General features: G+C 46.3%; 1 protein-coding gene across 2 annotated transcripts in view; it reads left to right on the top strand.

The window, feature by feature from the left end:
- PHC2 (polyhomeotic homolog 2) overlaps nucleotides 1–24,552 on the top strand; it is a 646,847-nt gene that overhangs the window by 160,425 nt on the left and 461,870 nt on the right. The gene's annotated exons all lie outside the window — the stretch shown is intronic.

Below are 24,552 nucleotides of genomic sequence, written 5' to 3'. Positions count from 1 at the left end.
CATGACAATTCTAACAGCCTGCCAGCTGTGACAGGCACAGATATTTTACGCACTACAATGTGTGTGAATGGCAAAAGATAGTAAATCTGCATCTATTTGTCGAGTATTTGTTTCTACGATTACAGATTTGCGAGATCTGTGATTCAGGCCCTCAGAAATTACTGGAGACAAGCAAAGAGTGGAGGTTATACTCTAATACTGGTTGCTGAAACCTGGATTTATTACAGCAAGTTTCTGGTGCGTGAGCAGCAAATAGAACCCATAAATGCGGAGGGATACAGTAAACCCGAATTCTTAAACTGTCAGACGGCGCCGCCTTAGCATCTACCTCAGCCTGCTGGAATGCCGGCTGGCTGCCAGGCAGGGCATGTGGGGTGCTTAACACCTCAGCAGAGATGTTTTAAGGCAGGGGTACTTATAGTACGGCCCGCGGGCCGCTGGCGGCCCGGCAAGTCTTCCCTGGCGCCCCGAGGACATTGCAGACATCGTACCCAGGTTTTTTGTTGTTGTTTTTTTTTAAGAGTGTCTGCAACCAGAACGCGACTCAGAGACTCTGCTGCTGTGTGGGGGCTGGGCGATTCCCGCCATAGTCAGAGTGGGGCTGCAGGGGTGCTGAGAGGTGAACAAAGCCTCATTAACATGCCAATGGTCTTTTAAAGACCTGTGAAGTGCTCTGGTGCGGCTGTGTGTGTGCGCCTGGAAGCTGTCACAGCCCGGGCACACACAGGCAGGGTGAGGTGACAGAGGGAGGTAGAGGGAGGGAGACAGAGGCAGAGAGGGAAAGGGAGGGAGAGGAGGGAGAGCGAGGGAGGGAGGGAGGGAAAGGGAGGGAAAGGGAAAGGGAGGCAGACAGAGGGAGGGAGACAGAGGGAGGGAAAGGAAGGGAGAGGGAGACAGAGGGAGAGGGAGGGAGGGAGTGGGAGGTAAAGAGAGGGAGACAGAGTGAGGGAGACCTCAGAGTGAGGGAGAGGGAAGGAGAGAGAGGGAGACCTCAGAGTGAGGGGGGAGGGTCTGGTGGCTCAGTGGACGAAGGCGACCGCTGCAGGGACCTGTGATCAACCTCATGGCCACAGTTTTTTTTGTTGCTCTAGCCCCGCCCCCTTCCCCACCGGTGCGGCCCTCTGACACACACCACACTGTAAATTTGGCCCCCGAGAGAAAGTTTGTGAGTACCCATGTTTTAAGGCATGGCCAAAGTGGGCTCTGGCACAGGGCCGCACATTTTATGCCCCCCACCTTTTAGTGACGGAAAATGGCTTGTATTTGATTTAAATAATTTTTTACTTCGTGCTTATGTCATGTTTTGCTTGCCTTCCAGCTCATCATCTCATGCCTCGCGTATCCTTGCAAACTGGTACAGCCTGGGTGAACGATGATGTTATGACAGTACTAGTTGTTTTGTGGTTAGGCAGCGCACGCATAGTGGTGCACTACTGTGGCAATGCCAAGGACAGTCTCTTGACTGCCTTTGGGGACCATGAAATGTCTGGCTCTTGTTGAAAACTGATCCTTTAAATGACACCCCTTTCGGTGTCTAGCATTTCTGGAATGATCCCATTAAAAAGTGAGAATTTCATAGGCTATTCTAGTGGTAGGGATGCACAACCATTTGCAGAAATTGCTTGATTTCCCAGCATGTCAAAGCCTCTGAAAGGCCATAGTGCTGGGACAGAGTCATTCACATGTCAGTCTAATGTCATGTGAATGGCCTTGCCCCAGACCGTGGCACCTTTTCAGCTGCATCAGTCTATTGGGAAAGTACCCAGTTTCCTCATGGGCAAGTCCAATATTGGTCCACGAGGTGAGACCCATGCTAGCTTTTTCAGGATTACTAGCCATGTAAACTATTCACCTTTAGAATGTATGGGTATACATCTGTTAAATGGATAGTTAGGGACATTTGTCTCCAGCCCCCGTAGCTCAAATAGAGACCCCTGCGAGAAATACCCACATGTAAGACCCATAATCCCTAATACTCTAAAGCTATAAAATCAGGGACAACTTAATTAATAACTTGTACAGTGTTTCAAACCACACTTCTTTTCTAAGCACTGTATGTTATTGTTATCCATGCTTAATTTATTGACGAACGAAGAATGGACAGCTGCATCTGTCTTACTGGGATTCAAACTTATGGGCTTCAGAACTTGGCAGATGTCAGCATTTTTCCTAATGTAATACTGGCTGGAGTAGAACTATGGGCTCTCACACTAAGACTCCTAATGACTTGGGGTTCAGTGCACTATTCGACAAGCTCCCTGAATCCATCATGGTCACAGATTCTACTCCATATGTACATCCACTCTTTGCTCTTTCTGAAGTCGATGAAATGAGCACCGTTGAGTTAAGTAGCAACAAACATATGTTATTCAGCCCCAAGGTTTGAATATATGCTTTGCACATACACATTACATAAAGCGCAACACAATACACCTGACATGCTTATGCCCCAGTGGTAACTGTGCTTAAGCTTCTGCTGCTAGTGACACCTGTTCTGTATCCTGCTGGGGGCTTTCCCAATTTCCCCTGCTGTGAAATCTGGTACTGGTACAGAGAAGTTGGACACACAAACCTAAATCTTAACAAGCATTTACAATGCAATGGTTTCGCCTTTGGAAAAGTTAGAGCTATTGGCATTGTAAATGACAAAATTTGTATTATGTGTTGGTTTTGAAAACAGATAAATAAATGGCATTGTCATTTACATTGCCATTAGCTTAATCTCTCGCAAATATGAGACCTATTGTACCCTACGGACGAGCTCAGCAGTATACAGCATGGAGAAATGGGGCAGCCCATTTTAGCAACTGGCTCTTGTACACTGAGAAACAGCATTTCGCTGGATTACATGTACACATCCACCTGAAAAGAAGTGCACTTCAGTGCAAGTGTAATACTTTTCTTAGCTCATGTTTCTTCTCTTTTCATTTGTTAGCCCTTTTTATTAATTTTTAAGTCATCCTTTTGTATTTAAATTACGCCTTCAGTTACATATCTCAAATAAGTTTTTTTTGAACCAGTAACAATAATATTGTCCTATGATGTGCAGCATAAATAAAAAGTTTCTATTCCTATTCTGAATAGACCAGCGTCCAAGGCAGGAACATTATTGTGCTTTTAAATTACATGAAACGCTTAATGATTTGGACGGCACGCTTAGGAGTCCCGTTTTTAGGTCTCGCCTGTCGATGCGCATGCGCATCGAGCAAGCGAGACTATAGGGGCTCATCGACTCTTTATCTAACTTGCAAGGAATCGTGGCGATTCCTTGCAGTGCCCGTGACTTTTAAGCTCAATGCGCATGCGCATTGAGCTTAAAAGCGCGTGCACAGCCGCCCGCATTCCTCCGACACCTTTGAAGTGAAGCTTAGCTTCACTTCAAAGGCCCGGCTTCCACGGCCGCCAGGCCACATCAAAGGCTTCCCCAGCACTGCCCCGCCCATCAATCACCCTCCCACTGCCACCCCCCTCCCTCTCCATATGGTGCGCTCTGCCTCAGGCCTCTGAGCCGTCCCTACGCTCCCCGCCCACCCCCATCCTTCACACCCTTCGGCACCACTTTTACATGAGAGCTAGTTTTTGTTGCCGTCCGGCGTCACATTTACAGCCGCACGGCGCCAATGCTTCTTGAAATTGCATTCACTTCTACAGAAAACAATGTGTTGTTTTTAAGTCCTGACAGTACATAGTTATGTCTGTGATACAATTTGTTCATTGTAAAACGGAATTCCTTCTTCAAAGCACCTCAGCGAATCAGCACTCCTCCTTCTGCTCACCTCTCTTCCTCTTCCCCCACCTGGCTCGTGTGCCCCCCCTCGTCACATCAGGCTTACTCTGCCACTTCTCTTCCCCTCTTTTCCTGATACTGTTGCTCCCACCCCATCCTGAATTCTCTCCACCGGCTGTTATCCGTGAAGCCCCTACCCCCGCCTCCCTCAGGGTTTCCGAGCCGTGATGCTCACCCCACGACTACTGTAGTTAAAGTGCAACTTGTGAGTTTTCTGTATCCTCCTTTTTTCCGCAACTCAACACTGACATCCGAACCCTCGCCTCTTAATTATATGTGGGTGACCCGTAGCTGCGTGGTTCACTTGTTTACACATTAAGCACTGTCCGCCTCAGACCGTTTTGCAACCAGTCCCGTCTCTCCTTCACCCAACAATGGCTATGCTCCGGTCCCACCTCCTTCTGCGCACCTCTCTTCCCCTTCCCCCACCTGACTCGTGTGCCCTCCCCCTCCCCCCCCCCCCCAAGTCACATCAGGCTTACTCTGCCCCTTCTCTTCCCCTCTTTTCCTGATACTGTTGCTCCCACCCCATCCTGGATTCTCTCCACCGGCTGTTCTCCGTGAAGCCCCTACCCCCGCCTCCCTCAGGGTTCCGAGCCGTGATGCTCACCCCCAGTCCCTGACGCTGCAGACACCGCTCTTGAATGTCTTGCTTCGTGTCATCCGCTTGTTTCTGCCTTATGACAAGCACGCGCTGCTCCCCCCTCCCCAGCAGAGGTCCTTCCACTCAGGGAGCACCCCCCCCCCCCCCCCCCCCGACACCTCTCTGCTGGAAATAAACCCTCAGGCGATGGGATCCATTTTATTACCAAGGGCCTCTTTTATAAAACTAGAAACTTTTTTATATACCCCCAAAGTTTACCCGAATATAGATTCACTGTTAAGGTAATGTACAATTGTACATATATAGTTCGCAGCCCCATATTGGCGCTACCAAAGTCACTGAGATAGGAGGGAGTTGACAAACTGATTAGCCCAAGATAACACATTGCTTTACACATCATTTACCCAGGATCACTGTATGTGTCTAGCTGGGGAAGCCGGGAATCGAGTGCACGTGCCAGGGGTTTCAATCGGCGCGCATCTCGCAAGTGAAAGGCGATTTCCTGCTGTGCGAGGACAAGCAGGCTATACTCTTTTGTACAAGTATTTGGTCGTCTACCCTGCAATCTTCTTCGCTGATACGCACATCTTGATTTTAAAACTGCGTGTCTAGTTTACAGTTCACTCGCTGATGCGCACAGCAACTCTGCTGACGCGTTTAGCTGGATTTTAAATTGCGTGCCTACAGTACAATCGCACAACACTTTAGTACAAGTATTGCGTGTCTACTCTGCAATCTTTTCGCTGATGCGCACAGCAACTCTGAGTGCAGTCTCTTTCAATCGCTGACACACACAGCACGTTCCCATCTAATTGTGTGTATACAGTACAACATATTATATCCTATGTCTTCATTAACAATATAGTGTATCTGTACTGAATATATATCCAGCATTTCAGACTGCATTTCAGAGCTTTTAAAAATGTTTATGGCTTTTTTTTTTTGAAATTCTTTAGCATTGGCTACAGGAAACAAAAATGCTAAAGATTTACAAAAAAAACCCATAAACAATTCTAAAAGCACTAACTCTAATGCTGCGAGACCTATTGCATTTTCAATGCTTGTTTTGTTTTACTCCTTTGTATTTTTTGTGGGTTATGCTTGCAATAAATAAGCCTTTACCGACCCCAGAGGTTCTGGTCCATTTCTAGTTCAGCAATTGATGCGCTGCAGAAAATGGGAAATTTGCACCAAGTGACCTAGGCTCTCTTTTTCGAGGACCACCCACATGCCAGTCTGGATACCAAATTAGGTTATTTAATGTTGTTTTTTTAAAGCACCTCGAGCACAGCGCTGTATGAACGAGTCATGTCACGGTAGATCAGCATGACATGGGGAAAGAACAGAACTCGTTATGAGTATTAGCCTCGTGCAAACACAGGGCGCTGTGACGTCGCCTCACCCCAAGGCTGGCATCTTTTTAAGTAACCACAGCAAAAACGTTCATAACTTAATGTTCTTTCCTATTGCCGGCAGTATCACAAGCAAGTCACAAGGGGCAATAAAATTAATTTTTCCGCTTTTGCAGAACAGGCCATTTTTTTATTCAGTTTTTTTCAAACCCACCACCCGTGAATGACAAATGAGGGCAACAGACGGCCTTTCCCGCACTTCGCAGGTGCTCACGTGATAGATATAGGGTGACCTTAGTCACGCGGTCAGCGAAATGCCTTTAAAGGCAGTACTTTGCTTTCAGGCGCAGTGGTGATGGCTGCGTGCAGGAAACGATAGCCAGCGGTGCTCTGTGCGCACGGTGCACCCTGACCCGGAACCGGAACAGCCCACGTGCAGCGCTCCCAGCGAGTATACCATGGTGCCTCGTGACCTTTAAAATGTACCCCCCCCCACACACACACACACACACAACCCCAGCAGTGGCGCTATGGGTCCTTATGTTTGCATGTAAAATGGGTTCTCTTCCCCAACCGGTTTGGTAGTGATAAACAGCTCGACATGTGGGCAGTGATGAGACGATCCCACATATTGCACTAGTGATTTCTCGGCACCGCTACCCACGTGCACAGTACATTTAAAGTCACCCAAGGCGTGTCACCCAAGGGGTATCACCCATGAGTGAGAGACAAATGTCTTTCACAGAAACAGCCCCTCTGGTCGCCATTATGGTGTCAAGCACCCCAATGGTCCCGACTGCCCTGTGCAGGCCCGAGGCTCAAAGTGCACGGTGCGTGCCACTGAAATTGGTGTAAACAAGCACCAGATATCACTAGGAGCGCATCGATTAATCAGTTGCAGCATACGTCTGACTTATGCATTACATCGCCTTCACTGGCTTTCCGTGTTTAACCTGTGTAACGTTACACACAAGTGGGCGGTAGTACTATGGGTTTGTCCCTGCGAAATACATGCAAATAAGCAGAGAAGCTGACAACATGCTGTGCAAACTCTCGACTCCATTGTATCATCACGTTCCCATCGAGTGCTAATAATAAAGCAGCAGCAATATACAAGCAGGAAAAAAAACATAATTCAAACTAAATACAACACATAAACGCGTAAATTAGCAGACCATATTCTGCTGATTGGCGAAACTAGCCAGTACATCGCGCAACCCACCCCTACAAAGGACACTTCCGAAATGGTGGAAAACAAAGCTGTAAAAAAAATTAAAATAAACACCACCCACGGCCCCTTTGACGTTGTCAAAGGGGCAGGATGAGTAAAAATGGCCGGAACGCCCCCGAATCTGCTCCGCAATTGACGGACAGATCTCTGTTCCAATGGCTAGCCTCCATTTATGGAGCTAGCCAATGGAACAGAGGGCGGATTCCCAAGCCATATACTTGTAAACATTAGATTTCGCCTGCGCCGAAAAGCTGCGCGGTGCGCAGCTTTCGACGAGGCGAAACCTAAAAACTAAAAAAAGTGTGAAGTTTGGGGTGTTCACAAATGCATTTAAACCAGTCAAGGTCTGAGTATGCATGTCTGTGCTGCGTGGTAACAACCCGGACGATGTAACGTCCGCTGGTATTACCAGCGTTGTAAACGCTGTCTCCCATTTAGCACTACAAGAGTGAGCTCCTCAATAAAAAAATAGGACTTTCAGCAAAGTGAACCATTTTGGTACAGAGGTAAACCGCTTCCTGTTGTATAAAGTGCCTGAAACACAACCCCGCCCCCACCCCCAACTCATGAATACTCACAAATGTTTTCCCAGGTGCCAAAACAGTATGGTCTGTGTTGTGACCAAAGGCTGCATTGATGAAAGCAGGGTGGGGTTCGGGAGAAAGGGAGGCATGTAAGGTAGGCATAGGAGAAGTGAAGCATGTACATGGTGTAGATAGGTTCAGTTAAATTAGCAACTGCTATAAAATTCCATGACAGAGGTGTGCAATGCATTGAGGTTTGCAGACACAAACACCCAACTACCATCGCTAGACTTGGGTCAGTAGGAACGTTTTAGCCATAGCACTAGGAGAGCTGACATTTAATGCTGGCTTTACAATTTTGCCAAAATATGCTGGGTGTGAACTCTGTATTTAAAGTCTGGGCGGGTATCATGGCATGGTGGCATTTCTTTGGTGGAAGTTGTCTCTGAGTCTCACCCGCAGAACCTATGACGCCCAGTTGTTTTGTAATGAGCAAGATGGATTCTATGGAACTAGGAGCCCTTCTGACCAAATTTTGGAATCCTGCATTGTGGTGTTAGAACTGTGGTTCTATGGGATCCTCAAGCCTGAGCCGAGTCTTTAAGTGGCTTCTGTCTCCCTGCCTCACCCTAAACTCATCCACCAAGTATTAAAGACAAAATATTAACTTTTGATATAAAATGAGTGCCGGAATTAGATAACCATCTAGTGGCTGAATTGCACAGTGTGAATCCAGAAAAACTGAGATTAATCCCAGGTTCTCAACTTCACCAAATTGTGTGATCCGTAGCAATTGTTTTATTTCACTTTGCTTCCTTTTTTAAGAATTACACATAAGAGCACCTTGCAATGAGGACGTTCAGGATGTGAACTGTACAAAACATTCTCTTGTGTTTGATTTAATACATTATCATGTTCCACCTGTATTAACAATGAAGCACAGCCACCTCTAATGATAGACAGCACTGCTATCTACAGTACCTGAGAGAGTAACACTCTGTAGAGTCTGAAAGTACAGTTCTGTAGGAAAGTAGGATCTGCTTCTATGGCTACCCCCACTTTGTGCCTGGAGCTAAGCTGTTAATTGACTAGTCTGACTGTGATCCTGCTAATCAGGACCCCAGTCTATCTTCTATCTGCTTTCTCTTTAAATTCTTATGTTCAGTACTTAGGTACATCCCAGATTCGATACTGGGGTACCCTTATATGTCCCTAGTATATGGTACTTAGGTACCCAGGGCATTGGTACCCCACAGGTCCCCCATGAGCTGAAGCATGCATTACGCCACACATGGGAGACCATTAAATATGGAACTACAGGCCAGCCATTGTAGCCTGTGTAAGCTGGTGCTCGCTCCACTTACTAAAGATATAGGTTTCCTATATCTACGGTCACTGCACTTAAAACCTATAAGTCACCCCTATTGCAGGCCTTTGCAATCCTGAAGGCAGGGTGCTTAGTTCTAAGTGAGAGGGTGCCCATGCATGAGCAGGACAACCCTACAGCCTACGGAATCCATTCTCCCGGGTTGTTAGGGAAGCAGCCATATACAATATAGGAGGGCACCGTGAAATTACGCGATGACCATCTCAAAACTTGCTGCAATGAATCCTATCATGTTTGGTATCAAATATGCTGGAATCATAGGTATGATTCTAAGCACTGGAAGAGCCCTCTGTTAGGCTCTCAGGGTTCCCGGTGCCAACCTTCTAGACCTGTACAGCACAAAATGGTTGCTGCAGCAATGCACACATTTCTGGCCTCCTGCTACTGAGCCAAGCTCGAGCAGGGGAAGGCAGAACAATAGGTATCCTGTCACAAGGAGTTGTGAACACATCCCAGACAGGATTTAGTGTATTGGGGCCGGGTGGGTAAATGTAAATGTAAATGTAAATGTACAGGAATTTATATAGCGCAAATCACCAAGCGGTTTCTAAGCGCTTGCTTAGGGAACCCGTCCTGGTATTCCCCTGTGAGATAACCCCGGCAGGGGCAGGGTATCCGCAAGGTGAAAGCCAGGCATCCCGCCGCGAGGGGCCGTTGTGGAGATTAAGCAAGCTATTGCCCAGAGTCGCAGAGTGTGAACCCGTGAATCGAGTAGGCACCGGAGCGAGAATTGCCGAGTCCATGGACATTTTAGGACTCAAGACCCTGCCGAGCCGGGAATTGAACCCTGGTCCCGGGCTGACCTCTGCTTCCAGGTCTGCCTCCTCTAACCAGTGAGCCACACTGCTCCACTAAGTCTGCATGAGCGGCAGTTTTGGTGTCCCCCTGCATAGTCCAGTTCAAACCATTCCTGGGAGCCGTTGGCTCCTGCTTTGGCACAAAACTGGACAAAGGCCATGGAAGCAACCTCCCCCTGTCCAGACTCTTCCTTGGGAGGGTCCCCTGAATCATCCCAACCCTTGCCTTAGGGTACTTAAGGGCTTACCTGGGTGTAGCTACCTAGATTCATCGTGGGACGAGATTCAGATCAGACACCACTTCTTCTTCTACCGTCTGGGCACTCTGGACTTTGATTGGGCTCGACTTCGTCTCCCTTCCATTCTGCTGCATCGTCCGTGCCTGTGCACCATTCAGGAACCTTCCAAGGCCATGAGCATCAAAGACACCTGAAGGAATCTCCCTTGAAGTGAAGGAGTCACTTCCCTGCATTTGCAGGCATCGCAACTTAGTTGACCGGTCAGCAGATCCTGAGCTCCTCCGGACGCCGTAAGACTATGCTACACAGGTGGTGGTTTTCCACAGTTCTCGAGGCCTGCCCTGACCTCTCAACAAGTTTGAGGCCAGTATCCTTTGTAGAGGCGGCAATAACCGAACCGATGTGCACCACGCCAACTTGCAGTTGCAAAAGCTAATGTTGACTTCCTTCCAAGCAGATCTTCGGGCTCCAAGTAGCCCCAGCCACCTCCAGTGACTAAAGTCTTCGTCCACATCACATCGTTTGCACTGTGGCCTGCCTCTTTTAATTAGCTGCTCAAGGTCCTCTCGCGACTCCAGTGTCTCCTGCCTGTAGGGCCCTTTGAGGGTCATCTTTGTTTCTTTTGGGCTTCCCTGATTGCTCGGGCCTGCCCTGACTCCCCTGCTTGTGGTGAGTCTCCTGGACCTTGCGAGTCCCGACGTTGCTCCTTCTTCAACTCCTGCATTGATTCATTTGCCAAGGCTTGTTGGTTCTCTCGCCAGACACCGATTCCCATCAGCACTCGACATCCTTTGTGGGACAGCTCGTGCACGGCTCCTGGTCTTCCTCAGCGGCACCTGGTCCTCACAGCTGTAGAGTCAAGGACATCGACATCTCTCCTACAACACCGGACATCAGAGGGCATTCCTCTTCCAAGTTTCCTGGTCACTCCTGAGTGACATAGACTCTGTTATCTCTGCTTACAGGTACCTCTCATCTAGAATCCACCTTTTTATTCCACCGGACACTTTCTGCTTCTTCATCAGTGGCACTTTCCTGAAGTCCTCCATTAGGCTCGACGGCGGTTGCTGGCACCACTTCACAGCTATGCAACCGGCTTCCCTGGTGTAGGTAACGTGGGTACTACGGTATCCACGGGTATGGTGGCTCCCCAACCTTCTGTCTTCCACTGTGTTTCTTCAAGGTCCACTGGGAAGGTTCCTTAATCTTTAAAAATCCAACCGCGACGTACACATAGAGTTGTACGGAACACAAGGTCGTATTCCCACACCTCACAAGCTCTCCGTGGAGTTCCTAGTCACTCACCTTGGGTGGTTCCTTGGGTTCCCATCACTTCTACGTCCTCTCGACACTGTCTTGATCCGGGTCGTGGTTATTATACCACTTTCTTAGTATATGGTTTGGTCCCCCCTGGGGTCTGCTGTGTATTTCATGCTGTTTACTGTCATTTCATTTCTGTGCAAAGTATTGTGTGCATTGTGTTTATCTCCATGTAGGAGATATCTAAACGTGTTAGAGAGTATGATATAATAAATACATATTTTTATAAATACCTTGCATGGGTCTTTTTCACTTAATCTATACTATAAGATGGCATTCTGGTAAAACAAGCTGCTTTACACTCCTTCTGGGCTAAGCCTGAAGGCTGCTCTCCACAGCTACCACTTTCTAAGGTTGTCTAAGACCTCTTAAATCACCATAAGGGTTGTCTGTACTGGTGCAAGGTGCCCACTTACATAAGTAGACATCATATACCAGGACAGCTTCTCACAAGTTCCAGGTAGTGTTGCATTTGCAGTACCTAAGGGTCCAGCCATGCTTAGTAACTGAGAGCACTGCCTTCTAGTACCTAAAAACTCCAGAATTGTTTGAGTCCAAGAGTGCTGCCACCTTTAATACTTATGAGCCCTGACATTGTTTGCCACCGGAAGCCTTTCATGTTCTTGTGCTGTAGTGCTGTAATCTATAACTGAGTGGAGTTATCTCTAGTTCCAAGAACTCAATAGTTCAGCAACCCAACCATCTGTAGTACTTAGAGTACAGTCGCCATTCTCCCGTTTGCAATAGGCTATGTATTTAATATATTTGGTGCAGTATATTCTTTTATGATTTCTGAAATTTCCACATCTAATTCAATATAGCAGGCTATCATTAGGTTGTGAATGAGCTGAAAATAATAAATTGAAATTTGCTCCAAACAAGGGCCCTCAACATATGTTTGGCCCAGGGGCCCCAAAATCCTTAAGATGTCCCTGCTCCTTAGCAGTTGCTTTGTGAAGGAGGCAACATAGATGTGTGTCACACTGCCTTTTTTTTTTACCAACTTTATTCATACACATTTTGCACATTATTGCAAATATATCAGTGCTGATGTCAATATAGTTTGTTTCCTTACACACTTAAGAATACTGAAGCAAGAAAATATTTTCTGAGGATTGATACATTGCACTAATCACCTTTGATACAGTTCTATCAATACAACATAAATACAGTGTTACCTGTCATCCCCAATGCAATTTCATTTTAGTCATCAGATGGTAGTGTTCCATAGTTTAGATCATCTCTAGGGCATGGAGGCTGCAACATTTTCATCCAATGCTAACATTTTACATGTGTGGCAGGCGGCCTCCATAGCCTCAAATACCTGTCCATTCTGACATGAACAGTTGCCGCTTGTTTTTTTGTTGGGTACGTTGTCCATGTTGTAGTCTGCCATAAACTCATCAAACAGGATTCTTCTTTTTCCAAAACTGAGCTGTTGAGAGCTAGCCGCTAACAGAAAATGTGTAATGCGGTGCTGATATTAGAGATAAGCGGGGTAAAACAATCGCCACTGTGTATCCAAACATTATCACTAGTGGGTTCGGATCAAATGTGATTCCTATTCTGTCTTTACTAGTATTACTGTCTCCCAATATTTCGGATTTTTGGATATGTCCACCACATCATCATCCATGGTTTGTTAAATAGTACAACATTTCCAGCATAGACTTGACTCTTACCCACGAGATATAACTCTCATTAAAATGTTGTATCCATATTCTTCAAGTTGTAAGCATATTAAGGTCTTTGAAGCTTTGATGCAGTTTATTATTATCAATGTGCTTTCAAGTATTGCTAAGTTGAGCTCTGTCTCCCACTTTTCCATGGCTTTGTGTTTGTGTCATTGAGAAGTGTGATTCAGTATTTTTTTTACAGTTTTTAAATACCTTTATTCAAGCAGGGTTGAAAGAAAAGTCCCTCCATACATGTTTTTTTAATCCTGCTGCCCCCTTCGCTTCATTGATGTGAACTGAGTTATCCATATCTATCCACGGGAGAAAGATCAAATACCTCAACATGTTTATCTCTACATTTGCCCTCCCCATTTTCAAACAGTTTGCCCAAGAGAATTGGGATGGACCATCTCCAACTCTGGAACCTGGGAATCTGTCACTCCTGGTGGAAAGTCTAGATTGTGGGCTATTAAAGTCATTGGGAAAGGGTATTCGGTAATATTTCCTTTTCTATTTACTATATCCCAGTGTTATAGAATAATTTTTATTGCTGGTACAGTGTTTTTGTTTGTGCGTTTTGGCTAAACCATAGCAGGTGAGGTAGTGGGTCTGTACAGCTGTGTTCCATAAGGACCCCTGCTTTTGAGTGAAGCCATCTAGACCATTCAAGTGCCAACCATGTCTGGGCTGCTCCTGATATATAGCTCTGTCCTTCTAAATCCTACCTCACTCTCTGCAGCTGAGTTGAACAGCATATTTCTGGGAATTCAATATATCCTGATTATTGTGAGTTATGGTTTCTGGTATTTCCAAGGGTTGTGTTTGTACTTGCTAGAGATATTGTTAGTTAAAATAATGTTTTTATTACTGAAACCTTGAGATCTCAAGTTGGCCCATCTATCCAGTTCCTAGTACAGTGTATCCAGGTCATGTTTGCATCTAGGCAGATTTCTATGTTGGTTTTTTTTTGGGAGGGGGTTCCTGGGTCCTTATTCTAAGAATTGTATTGGTCCTTATTAATGGTCTTGTCCAAAGCAGTGTTCGTGAATTAATATCCTGTGGATCTGCTACACTGCTACACTCATTTCACTAATTTGGCATTGTAGATTTTAAAACCCCAAATTTCCGAGAATCACTGACGGAGGTCCCAGGGCGAGTTATAAAACAAAGGATACTGTCTGTAAATTATACCATTTTTTTGTCCCCTTGCTGTGCGAGTTCCCTGATTTTCTATACTGTTTTGTATTTTTGTAATGACTGGCCCCATTGACAGGGCAAAGAGGAGTGATGAGATGGGGCACCCCTGTCTAGTTCACCTCAATTAAGTTATCCTGTCTGAAAACACCCCATTTGCCTTGACCCTTGCTTTTGGTTAATGGTAACTGGCTCTAAGGAATAGCTTCAGTGTTATGCCTCACCCTGATTTTAACAGGCCTGCTTTTGCCCAGTCAAACTAATCCAGAGCGTCCAGTGAAAGAAGGAATAAATTAGTGTTCATTTGTTAGAAAGATATATAAAAAAAACATCCTATTAGCGTAAACTATCCCACATCTGCATAATTTTGATAAAACTTGTTTGGTAGCCTGGCCGTATTGGATTGTGAATTGTGACAAGCATTCTAGTAAATACTTGTCATCTGTGTTCAGTAGGCCAATAATTATATAATAGGTGCATTTAGGGCCTGATTTATATCTTGGCGGATGGATTACTCCATCACAACGGTGGCGTATATTCTGTCCGCCAAAATATAAATCCATAACATACAATGAGATTTATATTTCGGCGAATGGGATATCTGTCACTGTTGTGACAGAGTAAGCTGCCCGCTAAGATCTAAATCAGGCCCTGAGTCTAGTCCTTGTCAGATTTCAATACCCACGAGAGTCTAAAATCCATCATTGTTTCTGTTATTTTTCCTGACTGTATAAACAATGTAAAACCTTTGTCAGGGGCTTTGCTAGCATCTAAAAAAATGCTTTATAAAACATGGCCAGTAAGCTGTCTAGTCCCTGGGGCCTTATTGTTTGGTAAATATTTAATTTCATGTTTCACCTCAAATGTTGTTTTAGTTTCCTCCAGTTGTGCAAGATCTGTTGTGTTTACAGTCAGGAATTGGAAATCTACTCCTCGGAGGATCACCACCCTGAAGTGGTTGAGGGTCTTGCATGTCTCAGTAACCTGCAGAGCTACACCAGTGGGAGCATAGTCACCTGGCAGGGTTGCCCAAGCCGGACAGGTCAAAGGGTAGAGACCAGATGAAGCGCAATTCAGCGGTCCTCCAGGTTGGGGGTTGGGCACAAGGCTGACAACCTTGTTCCCTAAAAAGTATTTGTTACCGAAATAGCAGCAAGAGCCACTAAATATTCTGGGCACGCGGGACTCTTACAGTCACAGTATAAGGCATGCATTTTGTACAGTTGTCAAAGCCGCAAGGAAACTACTAACAAGATGACGGAAGTTTTGAATGCCAAGTGCTAGACCTGAATCGGGTTCTGGAACGCACGGATTCTGGAACTGGGAATTAGTCTTGTCAGATTCTAACATTCTACCTGTTGTTGTATTATAGGCCACACTCCCTTCATTTGTAAAGCTTGTGTACGTAATTTATTAATTTTGAATGCTAACAGCTTTTCCCCCGTTTTATTTCTGGTTAGCAAATAACTGTTTAGTCATTCATCTAGTTCATCTCTAGCCTGAAGTAGAGATTTATAAGTTGGTCTCAGTCTCTCGTATTAATGTGGGTCTCCTTACTGGTGGATTTTATTTGTTAAACCATTTTCTCTTTCTAAGCATAGAAAGTTAGTTGTAGGTGATATTAATTATCTCCCAGTGACTGCTTTTGCGATATCCCAATCTTAAATATATCACATATCATCAACACCACATTGTTGTTGTTATAGGTGAGGCAGGAAACAAAAGAGCAGTTCCAAACTCGACCCTCTGCTCATTTGGCTCTCACCTTGCTCACATTCACCACTCACCGCCAATTGCAATCCTTCCTCCCTTTTCTCGGGTCCACTCCACTCAGCTTCCCCGTACCTTTGGTCGAAACAGCACCATTGGTTCTTCGCTTTCGGCTCTGCTTTGCCCGAGAGCACTGTGAACATATTCAGTAGTGGAAAACGTATGATACAGGCAAATGCTAAAACTCTGGAAGAGTTGGACTGTAAATTTAACTTCCTGAAAGTTAAAACACTTTGGACTGTAGATGTGGACCATACAATCCCAAGGGATGTTATCCAAATGTTCCAAGTGGCACAGTCTCTCAATGTCTCCACTAGTCTAATTAATACCCAAGCATCCAATGCTTCCCGTTCCTGTTACACAGAGACCCTAGAACGTAACCAATGCAACATGAACCATATTCGAAGATCCTGCACCTAAAAGTTTATATGTCCTCATTCCTCCCCTTGAATAACTACACCTGCGTAAAGATAACCATGAAAACAGAAACCCCTGCCATCACCCTACTGTTATTTTACCCAAAATGCCCTAATCGCACCAAATTTAGTTAGTATTGTTTCCATTACATTCTCTAATCAAGCCCCACCTGTCCCCTCGTACAATTACGCAGGTGACAAAAATTCCCTCAAACCATCTTACATCTCACTCCTAAATTACTCCCAACTCTTTACTTTTGGCATTAGCTGTAATCTCCATCCGTGTAGATGTGTACCCCCATATGTTTTGTGTATGGATGGGTTCAATCTTGCAAACTGATCCTAACCAAAATACTATCTATGATGAGACCCATACATCTAGCACATGGAAGGCCTTGTGATGCCTTGCACGCAACTGCAGACAGAAGGGGCTCACTACATTGAACTATCTGCAAAATCAAACTCCGTCTCATTATGCTAACTGAAACCTGGGTCAACGTATCTTATCAAGGCTATTTTACTGTATGTTATCCACTGACTTTTCCATTTTTAACTGGATTGGGTTAAGGGACTCAGAAACTAGTGTGCACTGATTCACAGAAACTGCTTTATCCAAACAAATCTTTTCTTTGACCTACGTATCCTGAGATTGACTTGTTATATGCATTTGTATCATTCAACGTCCTTGTAAAGACAATATACTATTTATGAAAATATGGAATATGCCATATATGGACAAATGCAATACCCTCTGTATAGTTGGTCTAGTGTTAATGACAGCATCTTCATCAGTGACTTGGTATTCTCAGGTTTACGGTTCAGCTCTGATAACAAAGTTCTCATTGTTTGTGAATGGGAATGACTCGCTCTCCGCCTCTGTGAATGGGAATGACTCGCTCTCCGCCTCTGTGCTGAGTGGTCGCTCCCCTCTGGCCCTGGTATCGTTTGTGCAGCGCTTTGAAAACTGCCTGTGATAACTGCTGTGCGCTTTATTTGCCGATCTGTCTTTTCACTCATTAGCATTTTTAATCTGCCAGCGCTACTCTATTGCTGTCTATGGTATCGTTTGCAGCGCATTTTTCACGGAAACTGACCTCATTTTATTGACTGCTGTCTGCTTGTGTATAGCGCTCTGCTTATTAGCATTTCATTATTGGTAGCGTTTATTCACTGCTGCATTCACGTTTTCCCCCAGGCGCTCTTGCCGTGCTGACCCCTCCGCCTCCATTTTGTGTGTTGTTGTCCTCGTGTGCCCGCCCCGCCTCCCAGCTGAGACGCCCTCCCACAAACTACAAACAGCGCTCCCATACCTGGTAGCGCTGTGACTCGCTCTCCGCCTCTGTGCTGAGTGGTCGCTCCCCTCTGGCCCTGGTATCGTTTGTGCAGCGCTTTGAAAACTGCCTGTGATAACTGCTGTGCGCTTTATTTGCCGATCTGTCTTTTCACTCATTAGCATTTTTAATCTGCCAGCGCTACTCTATTGCTGTCTATGGTATCGTTTGCAGCGCATTTTTCACGGAAACTGACCTCATTTTATTGACTGCTGTCTGCTTGTGTATAGCGCTCTGCTTATTAGCATTTCATTATTGGTAGCGTTTATTCACTGCTGCATTCACGTTTTCCCCCAGGCGCTCTTGCCGTGCTGACCCCTCCGCCTCCATTTTGTGTGTTGTTGTCCTCGTGTGCCCGCCCCGCCTCCCAGCTGAGACGCCCTCGCCCCTCCCCCTCCACTATCCATATATGACAGTTCCTCCCGCGCGCAGCGTCCGCGCCCAATCCGCGCCGAAGGTGCGCCAAAGGTAAGCCCGTCTACGCCCGTCCGCGCCTGGACCGCGCCCAGCGCCAGACCCCCTGCCCCTCGCGCTGCCCAGCCCTCCCGCATTACCTACGATGCCGCCACCCTCCTAGCCCTTAATCCCGGTCGCGCCCCCAACTGCGTCCAAGCCGCCCCTGGACACACCCATGGACCTTTCTCTTGCTACTCCTGCAAATTCATCGGCACAGACACCATCTCCGCTACTACCACAACACAGATTCCCGACCCCAACCACCTACAGTGCATCCTTCTCAACACCCGATCGGTCCACAGGCACGCCATAGACCTATGGAATCTACTAGACACCATCTCTCCAGACGTCGCCTTCCTAACAGAAACTTGGATGAACGCTTCCTCCGCCCCAGACATCACCATTGCCATCCCTGAAGACTATAAGATCACACGCAAGGACCGCACCGACCACACAGGAGGAGGAATCGCTATCGTCCATAAGAAATCAATCCGCATCTCAACCAGCTCTGACGCCAACCTCGCTAACTCCGAACACCTTCACTTCCAGATCCACACCGACCCCAATACCACACTCAGAGGCACCCTCCTCTACAGACCACCAGGACCCCGCGCAAAATTCAGTGAAGACATCACGGACTTCATCACCCCACACGCGCTCCCCTCCAAAGACTACATCCTTCTGGGAGACCTCAACTTTCACCTTGAAAAGATCAACGACCGCAACACCGCCACCCTCTTAGACAACCTCGCCAACCTCGGACTTAAACAACTAGTCACTTCCCCCACCCACATCGCAGGTCACACACTCGACCCCATCTTCACCTCCAGCAATCATGTCTCCTTCAGCCACACTACGGATCTCCTATGGACCGACCACAGCTGCGTTCACTTCACCTACAACAAACCAAAACCCACCAACCACCTCCAACCAACTCTGCAAAGAAACTGGAACAAAATCACCACGGACCAGATCTCCGCATCGCTCCTTCTAAACACCCCAGCCCACTCTTCGAACGCAAACGAAGCCGCCGCCAACCTCACCCTATGGTTATCCAACACCGCCGACTCCTTAGCACCACTGAAAAAACGTCAAAGGAAACCTAGCAGCAAAAAGGCCTCATGGTTCAACGATGATCTTAAGAAGTCCAAGAAACTCTGCCGCTCCCTTGAAAAGGCCTGGAAAAAAGACCCAAACACCAGCACCAGGGACGCCTTCAAAAACGCCACCCGCACTCACCACCAACTTATCCGAAAGGCCAAGAAAACAGCATTCAAGGATCGTCTTGACAACAACGCCCACAACAGCAAGGAACTTTTCAACATCGTCAAGGAATTTTCCAATCCCTCGGCCAACTCCAACGACATCACCCCCTCTCAAGCCCTCTGCGACTCCCTAGCCTCATTCTTCCACAACAAGATTGCAGACATCCACAACAGCTTCGACAACCAACCCGGAAACCAACCCACCCTACCATCTGCTGAACATTCTCCCCCCTTGAACACCCTCAACGACTGGAACCCAATATCCACTGAGGACACAATCCGCCTGATGAACTCCATCCACTCTGGATCACCCACAGACCCATGTCCTCACCACATCTTCAACAAAGCAGACTCCATCATAGCACCGCACCTCCGAGACGTCATCAACCGCTCCTTCAACTCCGCCACCTTCCCGGAAGACTGGAAACACGCTGAACTCACCGCCCTTCTGAAAAAACCCACAGCAGACCCCACCGAACTCAAAAATTACCGCCCCATCTCGCTCCTTCCATTCCCGGCCAAAGTCATCGAGAAAGCTGTCAACAACCAGCTCGCCGCCTTCCTCGAAGCCAACAAATCACTCGACTCCTCACAATCCGGCTTCCGAGCAAAACACAGCACTGAGACCGCCCTCATCGCAGCAACAGACGACATTCGAACTCTACTGGACAATGGAGACACAGTCGCCCTCATCCTCCTCGACCTCTCTGCAGCATTCGACACAGTCTGCCACAGCACCCTTTTACAACGCCTCAATAACATCGGAATCCAAGGAAAAGCACTCGAATGGATCACCTCGTTCCTCACCGGAAGAACCCAGAGAGTCCGCCTCCCACCATTCAAGTCCGAGGCCACTGAAGTCATCTGTGGCGTACCACAAGGATCCTCACTCAGCCCCACCCTCTTCAACGTATACATGAGCCCCCTTGCGGCCATCGCCCGCCAACACAACCTCAACATCATCTCTTACGCTGATGACACTCAACTAATCCTTTCTCTCACCAATGACCCCAGCACCGCCAAAACTAACCTACACGAAGGAATGAAAGAAGTTGCCGAATGGATGAAACAAAGCCGTCTGAAACTAAACTCAGACAAAACTGAAGTCCTCATCTTAGGTACATCCCCCTCTGCATGGGACGACTCCTGGTGGCCGGAAGCCCTCGGAAAAGCACCCATCCCGACAGACCACGCACGGAACCTAGGCGTCATCCTGGATTCTTCACTCTCAATGAACAGACAAGTCAGCGCCGTATCCTCTTCCTGCTTCAACATTCTTCGCATGCTCAGAAAAACTTTTCGCTGGATCCCCACCGAAACTAGGAAAACAGTCACCCATGCTCTGGTCACTAGCCGACTGGACTACGGAAACACCCTCTACGCAGGCACTACCGCTAAACTCCAGAAAAAACTCCAACGAATCCAAAACGCCTCAGCCAGGATCATATTAGACATCCCACGCAATGAACACATCTCTGGTCACCTTAAAGACCTCCACTGGCTGCCCGTCAATAAGAGGATCACTTTCCGACTGCTAACCCACGCACACAAATCACTCTACGACATCGGACCAGAATGCCTCAACTCACGACTGTCCTTCTACACCCCCTCCCGCCAACTACGTTCTTCCAACCAAGCCCTCGCCACTGTACCTCGCATCAACAAGACCACCATGGGAGGCAGATCCTTCTCATACCTGGCTGCTAAGACATGGAACTCACTCCCCGCTCACCCAGAATCACCTAGCATTCAGAAAACAACTTAAAACGTGGATATTTGACAAGTAATCCTCCCCCCCTTTCTAAGCGCCTTGAAACCCTCTGGGTATGTAGTGCGCTATATAAATTCTCTGACTTGACTTGACTTGACTTGACTTGAGCCAACATTATAAAAATGGACAGGTAACTGAAAAATGGCCAGTGCTCTCACAATCTCACATTGATATAAGCACATCCAAATCAGCCTTCCTCAAATTAGCACTCTTTTTCAGTATGCTCGTTAGTCCACTTACTCATTGACCCTGGACATTCCAAAAATATTAACCAATAGTGAGCCATAGTGCATGAAAAGTTAGTCCAACACCTCAGTTGACTCTGCAGATTTTTACACACTTCAGTCTCCTCCTTCCTTCTATAAGCAATATATGCAGCAGGCGATAAAGGGAACTGATAATTAGGTAAATACATTTTGAAGAGATGAGTTTTTTATGCTTTTGTTGAAGAGCAGGCAATATAGGTTTAATCTGATACGATCAGGGATATAGTTCCACAGCCTGAGGGCTAGGGAAGAAGACAGCCTGGGTAAGTTCGCAAAATATTTCCTCCCGAGCAGGCAAACAGCGTCTACGAAGTTTTAAGACTTCACAGAGTTCACTGTGTGTATAATAGAGGGATAGCACTCTGTCTGCTCAAAATCTTCTCTGCCCATGTAAGCAAATCTTGTGCTGCCTGGTTTAAGTTCTCCCCAGGTCTACGATCGACCTACAAATATTGATGAACTGTTTAAAACACTTGAGCTTCCGGATGTACTCTGTACCTTCCTCCTAGGTAATGTCGGCATTTCAGATCATAGGTCTAACATAACAATAACAATACTTCGTTGCACCAAAGAGCATTTCATGACAGCTAGAAAATTGAGATGGCAAACATAATCGAAAGTTGTGTATCCACACAATTAAATAACTTGATTATTAACCTCTTTAGGATGAAATGATTGATGAAATGATTACGCACTTGTATAGCGCACGACTACCCGTAGGCATCTCGGCGCTTGTACAAATACCACAGAGGAACCCTTCCGGGCCTTTCCCTGTGAGGAGCTCACTCCTGGGCACCCCCAAGGTGAAGTCAGGCATCCTCAGCGTTGTTGGGGCTGTTGTAGAGATTAAGCAAGCTATTGCCCAGAGGTGCAGAGTGAGACTCATGATTAGAATAGGCACCGAGGCGAGAATTATCAGGTCCGAGGAAATTGAGCCCGAGACCCACCGAGGCGGGAATTGAACCCTGGTCCCGGCCAGACTACTGCATCAGGGTCTGCCGCTCTAACCATTGAGCCACACTTCTCTACGAGGATGTACCATTCCAGTCGTCGACCAGGATATAGCACCAAAATAGTCACATAGCACATTGCTGAAGAGGTGCATTTCATTGTTGTTATAGGATACTTCTGCCTCCTCATAATTCTTGACCTCTCAGTAGCCTTCAGCACAGTTGATCTGTTAGTATTTATCAATTGCATAAAAGGCAGATTGGGCGACGAGGCGCAGTGCTCAAACGGTTTAAATTCTTCCTGCAAGTCCAAGATTAAATATCACACATCCCATATCCTAATAATATGTGAAGTTTCGAAAGGCACTGTACTATCCCCAATGTATTTAATGCTTACATTGAGTCTCTAAAAGGCTGGCTTTGGAAACTAGGCCTCTCCGGGTATCAGTATTTGGATGGTACTCCTCTCTTTCTCTCAGAAAAAAACATTGCCCACCCATACTAACTCATATTCATCCAGGAATGGATGTTCATAATCTGGAACTGAGGTCATAGAAACTAAACTTCTGATCCTGACACCAAAGTCTACCTCTTTAGTTAACCCCAATCATGTAAGTAAATATATTCAAAACAAATGTGCCTAAAATAAAATCACTGGGATTCTTGCAGTAAAGTCCTCCAAGATTCCCGTATTAATAACTTGGCAAAAAAGCATGTTATTACATGTACAGGAGTCAAATAGTTCTTGTCCCCATCAACTTCATGTGAAGTACTCCCATGAGTGGGAAGAGCTGCTTTCCACATAGGAGGGTGACACTGGCAAGGTGGCAAGGAGGATCCAGACAGTGTAGAGGGGTGCTACTCTACGAAGGCAGCTTACACCCTGTTCTGTGGTTGCACGGCTGTCTTTAGGTGGGTTCTTAATCGCTGTGGAGGCTTTTCCTGAACCTTCTTGAGCATTTTCAATCAGATAATGGAGTAACAAGGTGGTTTGCTCTAGCAGTTATCCCTCACCATTCTAATATACAGCTCATCCCTCTAACTACACCATTAATTTCAACTTCCATGTGGCTAGTTCATCATACAGGCCTAACCTGAACAAGAAAAGACTAGATCTACTGAAGCCAGATATATCTGAATTTGTTTTCATTACCAGATAGAAGATGCTCAGCTGAGAAAGACTCAACCAGACATCCTGAATCCCCTCCCCTTGACAATATGTATCCAGAAATGCATTTGGTTGATAAAAGCTGGGAACATTAGAGCGATAAGATATGACCAGGAGATTTAGGGCTGCGGACCTGAATAGTGCCAGACCGCATTGTGCATTAGGCTTGATCCCCTAGTAAAATGGGGGCACATCTGTGCATATGATCACATTCCTCTGTGTTAGAACACTGGAATGTTGGAAGCTTCTTTGAAGATAGTGGGGTGGCTGAGGGCCAATAACGGTTAGTAGGGACCTTCTGCTTCAACAGTTCCTTGTTTGTCTAGTGTTTCTTACTGTGTAAATTACAAAATTCTACCCTCAATGGATGGATTATTCTAATAGCTTTATAGCCTTCTGCTTTTTAAAACCTAACCCTCCTGGCTACCTCCCACCCCATGGCAATACTACTTGTCAAGACTCTCTCCCTTGCCCGTTGCTTGGACCTGTAACTGAGGTAGACCGCTTATAATGGCCAGTATAGCTCTTGGCAGCAGACTACTATGCTAAATTGATATCACTAGAGATGAACGCTTTTCTAAAGCCACGTTGTGCATTACACCTTCTGTGCTGCGAGACTCTTCCCTTCAGGTCTACCATGTAAATGTTGCTGGTCTTTGACAGGCGCTCTTTTTGGGTCATGTTGACAGTGTGTGGGAACATGCAAAGGGCAATCCTACCTGGGCCACTCTAGGAACCCCAGTCCGTTCCAGTTGGGCCTAGTTTCCAAGCACTGCTTGTAAAAGACAGAAATCTTCTACTTTCCCCCAACATTTAGATTAGATTTCCAATAATGTGCTTCTACTTCTCATAATTAAGTCTTGCCAATTCTCCATTACAATTGATACTTACTTAGGTAAATCTTGCAGGAATGTTGATTTGAATAGTTGACTTTTTAAATTTGTTTTTCACCATGTGGAAAATATATTTCCTTTGGCAATACCCCTACTCAATTAAATGTGGTGGAGTTTTCTTTCTTTTGTTATCCTGTAAAATAACTTGCTGTTAC

Source organism: Lissotriton helveticus, chromosome 5_1 (assembly GCF_964261635.1).
Source record: "Lissotriton helveticus chromosome 5_1, aLisHel1.1, whole genome shotgun sequence".
Classification (NCBI taxonomy): domain Eukaryota; kingdom Metazoa; phylum Chordata; class Amphibia; order Caudata; family Salamandridae; genus Lissotriton; species Lissotriton helveticus.
Note: the sequence above shows the minus strand (reverse complement) of the source record. Positions and strands in the feature narration are given on the sequence as shown.